Source organism: Desmodus rotundus, chromosome 1 (genome assembly GCF_022682495.2).
Source record: "Desmodus rotundus isolate HL8 chromosome 1, HLdesRot8A.1, whole genome shotgun sequence".
Lineage (NCBI taxonomy): Eukaryota > Metazoa > Chordata > Mammalia > Chiroptera > Phyllostomidae > Desmodus > Desmodus rotundus.
The window spans coordinates 5,568,460-5,575,654 of NC_071387.1; positions in this window are offsets into that span (position 1 = coordinate 5,568,460).

Sequence of the window (7,195 nt, forward strand, 5' to 3'; positions counted from 1 at the left end):
CCACCTTAATCACTTTTAAGTGGACAGTTCAGTAGTGTTAAGTACCTTTACACTGTTCTGTAATCTCCGGAACTCTTTTCATCCAGCAAAACTGCAACTCTATACCCACTAAACAACATCCTCCCTCCCCCAGCCCCTGGGAACCACCATTCTACTTCCTGTTTCTATGCATTTGACTGCCCTAGAGACCTCACACAAGTGGAATCACACTTATGAACAGTATGTATCTTTTTGTGACTGGTTTATTTCACTTGATATAATATCCTCAAGTTCATCCATGTTGCAGCATGAGTCAGAATTCCCTTCCTTTTTAAGGCTGAATAATATTTCATGTTTTGTGTAGCCAGTCATCCATCCATAGACATAGGTGCTTCCACTTCTTGGCTATTGCTAATAATGATGCTCCGAACATGGGTACGAATTTCTCTTCGAGACCCTATTTTCCACAGGTGAATTGCTGGACCCTATAGTAATTCTGTTTTTAATTTTTTGAGGAACTGCCATACTGTTTTCCATAATGGCTACAGCCATGTACATTTTTACCAATGGTACTCAAGGGTTCCCCTTTTTCCACACCCTTGCCAGCACCCTTGTTGTTTTCTGGATTTTGCTGTTGTTGTTGTTATTTTCCGCTTTTGTGGTCATAGCCACAATAATGGGTATGAGGTGGTGCAAGTCTTTTTATTATATGTGATTTGTAGATATTTTGTCCCAGTCTGCGACTTGCCTTTATATTCTCTGAACGGTGTCTGAGTAGAAGTTCTCGATTTTCATGAAGTCTGCAATTCCTTTACGTCATATCCCACAAACTTTTACGTAATCAATATCGCAAATATTTTCTCCCATACGTTTTTAAATTTTGGGTTATACATTTAGGTCTATGATCCATTTTTTAGTTTACAATTCATTTTGAGTTAATTTTTGTAAATGGCGTGAGATATGCATCAAAGTTCATTTATTTCCATATGAACATCCAAAGTTCCCAGCACCACTGTTGAAGAAAAAATTATCCTTTCTCCAACTGAACTGCCTTTGCACCTTTGGCAAAAATCAATTAATCATATATGTGTGGGATCTATTTCTGGACTCTGCGCATTTCGTTAATCTCCTTGTCTGTCTTTTTGGCCTCACAACAGTGTATTAGTAGCTCTATCAAAAGCCCTGAAGCGCAATACTGTAGCTCTATAATTATGGAGGTCTAAAATAAGTCTTAAAGTTAGGTAGTGTAAGTCCACCCCCTCTGTTCCTCTGCTTCAAAGTTGTTTTGGCCTTTGCATGGTCCATGAGCTTTAGAATGAGCTTGTCAATATCTAGGGAAAAAGTTGCCGGGGCCCTGGCCAGTGTGGTTCACTCAGTTGGAGCAACCTCCCACAGACGGAAGGATCACAGGCTCGATTCCCAGTCTGGGCACATGCCTGGGTTGTAGGTTCGGTCCCCAGTTGGGGCATGTAGGAGAGGCCCTCCAGTCCGGAGGTACCCATAGGTGTGCATGGAAGGCAACCAATTGTTTCTCTCCTGCATTGATGTTTCCACAGCTCCCTCCCTTCCCCTCTATAAGCATGTCCTCCTGGGAGAATGGAAAAGACAGTTGCTGGGATTTTGGTTGGGACTGTACTGAATCTATAGATCAATTTGAGAGTCATTGCTAGCTTAACATTATTGAACCATCTGATCCATGGACTTAATATACCTCTCCGTTTGTTTAGGTCTTTAATTTCTCTTAGAAAAAACTTTGACTTTCCAGTATATAGGCCTTGCACATAATTGGTAAGATTTATCCCTAAGCATCTCATATTCTTTTTTAAATATTTTATTTATTTATTTTTCAAGAGAAGGGAAGGGCAGGAGAAAGAGTGGGAGACAAACATCAGCATGTGGTTGCCTTTTGCACAGCCCCCGACTGGGGACCTGGCCGGCAACCCAGGCATGTGCCCTGACTGGGAATTGAAAAACCGTTTGGTTTGCAGGCCAGTGCTCAATCCCCTGAGCCACACCAGCCAGGGCTGTAGCTCATATTTTTTGGTACTATCATAAATAGTATTTTTTTTACATTTCAATTTCCAAGTATTTATTACTGGAATACAGAAAGAAGTACTTATTTGCTTTTATTATTATGTTTATAATAAAATTAATTTATAATACCAATTTATTTTAATAATAAAATTGTTGCTTTACTAATTATTATTTTTATAATAAAATTTATAATAATAAATTTTTACTAATTTTAAATTGCTTTTATTGATCTCGTATCCTTAAATCTTGCTAAAGTCCCTCAGTAGATTGAGGAACGTTTTTGTAGATTCCATAAAACTTTTTAAAAATTACATTTTATTGATTATGCTATTACAGTTGTCACAGTTTTCCCCCTTTGCCCCACTCCCTCAGGCCATCCCCACACCATTGTTCATGTCCATGGGTCAAGGTATAAATGCTTCGGCTGCTCCATTTCCTGTACTGTACTTTACCTCCCCAGGGCTATTCTGTGACTGCCTATTTGTACTTCTTAGTCCCCTCACCTCCTCACCCATCCCCCCACCCCCTCCCATCTGGCAACCATCAAAATGCTCTCTGTATCCATGATTCTGTCTCTGTTCTTGTTTGCTTAGATTTTTAGAGTCAATTGGTGACACATATGTGTTTATTACCATTTTATTATTCATTACTTTGCTCTTCTCCTTTTTCTTAAATAAGTCCTTTAACATTTCATATAATAATGGTTTGCTGATGATGAGCTCCTTTAGTTGTTTCTTGTCTGGGAAGCTCTTTATCTGCTCTGCCACTCATTAGCTTGAGAAGCTTTTTTATACATTCCATGGAACATTTTTTTAAGCCTCATTTTGATTTAATAATTTTTTCACACATACACAAACACATTTTTAAAAAGATTTTATTTATTTTTTTAGAGAGAGGGAAAGGGAGGGAGAAAGAGGGAGAGAAACATCTGTTGGTTGCCTCTTGCAGGCCCCCAGCTGGGGACCTGGCCCACAGCCTAAGCTTGTTCCTTGACTGGGAATTGAACTGGTGACCCTTTGGCTTGCAGGGGGGTGTTCAATCCACTAAGCCACACCGGCCAGGGCTGATTTTTTTTTTTTTTTTTGTCAACCAGATTCCACTGAGGAGAAAATAATTTTCAAGAGACTTAAACAGACTATATGATCTAACACAAAAAGCGGCAGAAGTGCCACGGAAGAATTTGTATATTGTGATTCTATTTATATTTTTAAATCCATCTTGCATTATGAGTTTACATGTACACATGTGTTTATAAATGAACCTTAACAGTTTTATTGGGATATAATTCAATACTATACATTTAGAGCATATATTTAAAGTGAGCCAATCAGTGGTTTTTAGAATATTCCCAGCTGTACGACGATCACCCACCAACCATGCCACTATCACCACCAACAAATTCGGACCAGTTTCATCATCCCTCAGAAACCTTGTACACGTCGTTTTCTCCACCCCTTCTGCCACAAGCAACCTCTGGCCTGCTTTCTGTCCTCCAGCTTTGCCTTCTCTGAACATAGGAATAGAACCGTACAGTGTATGGTCTTTGTGACTGTGTTCTGTCACTCATCCTAAGTTTTCACGGTCCTTCCATGTCGTAGTATCAATACTTCATTCCTTTTCAGTGCTCAATAATATTCCACTGTATGAATATACTGTTCCATATCATATCCATTCACCAGCTGATGAACGTTGGGTTATTTCCCTTCTTGAGTGTTATGAATAATGTTGTTACAAACATTTTCTTTTGGGTGTATACCTAGGAGTAGAATTTCTAGGTCTTCTGGTGACCTTTCCAAAGCAGCTGCAACATTTTATATTCCCACAAGCAATGCAGGAGTGTTCCCATCTCCCCACTTCCTTGACAATACTTGTTGTTGCTATGTTTTGATCATATCCATCCTAAGCATAGGAAGGTGTATCTCACTGTGGTTTTCATTTGCATTTCCCTGATGACTAATGATACTGAGTATCTTTTCACATGCCTCCTGGCTATTGGTACATTATCTTTGGAGAAGTGTCTATCAGCTCTGTTGCCTATTTCACATTAGGTTATTTGCCTTTTTATTACTCAGTTCTATATATATCCTGGATTACTGTTCTTTATCAGATATATGATTTGCAAATATCTCCTCCCATTCTGTGGGTTGTCTTTTTACTTTCTTGATGGTGCCCTTTGAAGCTCAAAAGTTTTAATTTTGATGAAATCCAACTTGTCTATAGTTTTCTCTTGTGCTTGGTGTCATATTAAAGAAACCATTGCCACCCTGGCCGAGTGGCTCAGTAGGTTAGAGTGTTATCCCCATATAACAAGATTGCAGGTTCAACCCCCGGTCAGGACACATACAAGAACCAACCAATGAATGCATAAGTATGTGGAACAACAAAAATCGATGTTTCTCTCTCTCTGTCTCTTTTTCTCTCTCTTCCCCACCCCTCTCTAAAATCAATAAATTTTTTAAATAATTTATTGATTATGCTATTACAGTTATCCCCCTTCACTCCACTCCATCCTGCCTACCCCCTCCCTCCCACATTCCCCCCCTATAGTTCATGTCCATGGGTTATACATATAAGTTCTTTGGTTTCTACATTTCCTACACTATTCTTACCCTTCCCCTGTCTATTTTCTACCTACCATTTATGCTACTTATTCTCTGTACCTTTACCCCCTCTCCCCCTCCCACTCCCCTGTTGATAACCCTCCATGTGATCTCCATTTCTGTGGTTCTGTTCCTGTTCTAGTTGTTTGCTTAGTTTGCTTTTGATTTGTTTTAGGTGTGGTTGTTAATAATTGTGAGTTTGCTGTCATTTTTACTGTTCATATTGTTTATCTTCTTTTTCTTAGATAAATCCCTTTAACATTTCATATAATAAGGGCTTGGTGATGATGAACTCCTTTAACCTGGCTTTATCTGAGAAGCACTTTATCTGCCCTTCCATTCTAAATGATAGCTTTGCTGGATACAGTAACCTTGGATCTTGGTCCTTGCCTTTCATGACTTGGAATACTTCTTTCCAGCTGCTTCTTGCCTGGAAGGTCTCTTAAGAAATCAGCTGACAGTCTTATGGGAACTCCTTTGTAGGTAACTGTGTCCTTTTCTCTTGCTGCTTCTAAGATTCTCTCCTTCTGCTTAATCTCGGGTAATGTAATTATGATGTGCCTTGGTGTGTTCCTCCTTGGGTCCAGCTTCTTTGGGACTCTCTGAGCTTCCTGGACTTCCTGGAAGTCTATTTCCTTTGCCAGATTAGGGAAGTTCTCCTTCATTATTTGTTCAAATAAGTTTTCAATTTTTTGTTCTTCTTCTTCTCCTTCTGACACCCCTACAATTCAGATGTTGGAACGTTTAAAGATGTCCTGGAGGTTCGTAAGCCTCTCCTCATTTTGAATTCTTGTTTCTTCATTCTTTTCTGGTTGGATGTTTCTTTCTTCCTTCTGGTCCACAGCATTGATTTGAGTCCCAGTTTCCTTCCCATCACTATTGGTTCCCTGTACATTTTCCTTGTTTCTCTTAACATAGCCTTCATTTTTTCATGTAATTTATGACCAAATTCAACCAATTCTGTGAGCATCCTGATGACCAGTGTTTTGAACTGTGCATCTGATAGGTTGGCTATCTCTTCGTGGCTTAGTTGTATTTTTTCTGGAGCTTTGATCTGTTCGTCCATTTGGGCCATTGTTTTTGTCTCAGTGAGCCTGTTATGTAAAGGGGCAGAGCCTTGGGTGTTCACTGGGCAGGGGTAACGCTGGTCGCTCCGCTGTGACGCTGTACATGGGGGAGGGGCCAAGAGGGAGCAGTGGCGCTTGCTCCACTTTCTGCCGGATTTTAGTCACTCCCTCCGCTACCCACAATCAAACTGGGCCCTTCTGGTGCTGCTTCCCGAGTGGGTGGGCTTGTGCATGCTCTAGGCCCCTGTGGGTCTGTCCAGCGACCTCTCCTGTGGGGCTCGGAGTTTCTCCTGCTGCTGCCTCAACCCCCACGGGTGTTTTCACTCAGAGGTTTGAAGCTTCATTTCCCCGAGCTGGAGCCCTGGGTTGCGCAGTCTGTTTCGCTCTCCCGCCATTCCTCCTGGTTTATCTATGCTCGAATGTGCGGCTGCGGGGTCTGCTAGCTGTCGCACTGCCTGCCCTGTTCTACTATCTGCCACCTCACTGGGTCCGCCAGCCACCGCCTTGCCCGCGAGTCCTCTCCACCCCGGCTGCCCGTCTCCACCCCTCCTACAGGTCTGGGTGAATGTTTCTTCTCTATCTCCTTGGTTGTCGGACTTCCACGCAGTTCAATTTTCTGTCAGTTCTGGTTGTTTTTTGTTTTTAAATTGTTGTTGTTCTTCTTTTGGTTGTGTGAGGAGGCGCAGTGTGTCTACCTACGCCTCCATCTTGGCCGGAAGCTCTAAAATCAATAAATTAAATTTAAAAAAACCATACTGCCTAACCCAAAGTCACAAAGACTTACTCCTATGTATTATCTTAAGAGTTTCATAGTTTTAGTTTTTACATATACATGCATATTTTTAAAGGACTAAGAAAACACCAAATTGTGTACAGTGGACATCTCTGAGGAAGGGCATAAAATTGGGGTTAGGTTGGGTTTTGATGGGGATTTTCTTTTTTTCCACCATATATTTCTGTATTGTTTGGATTTTTTTTTTTCTTTACAAGCATGGCTACCTCTGGCAATTTAAAGTTGGCCCTGGCTGGTGTGGCTCAGTGAATTGAGCACTGGACTGCAAAGCAAAGGGTTGCTGGTTCAATTTCCAGTCAGGGCACATGCCTTGGTTGCAGGTGAGGTCCCCAGTAGGGGGCGCACAAGAGGCAACCACATATTGATACTTCTCTCCCTTTCTCCCTCTCTTCCCCTCTGTAAAAATAAATAAATAAAATCTTTTTAAAAATAAATCCAATAGACTTTTGAAACAATTCAAAATTGTATTGATACATAGTTACACACGGTCAGAAACTAAAATATACTACGCTGAAGGGAAAAAATGCACAAAGCTAGTTATTAGAATTGGGGTGAGGGGTGTGTCAAGATAGAATTCTTGGAGGAAGTAACATCTAAACTGAGACCGGAAGGTGGAGTATTCTGGATATGCATGGGAGCAAGAAAAATGTTTATTTGGGAAGATACTGCTTAAGCCTATGGAAGAGAAAAGGTCCACTAAAGAAAAACAACAAAACAATGCT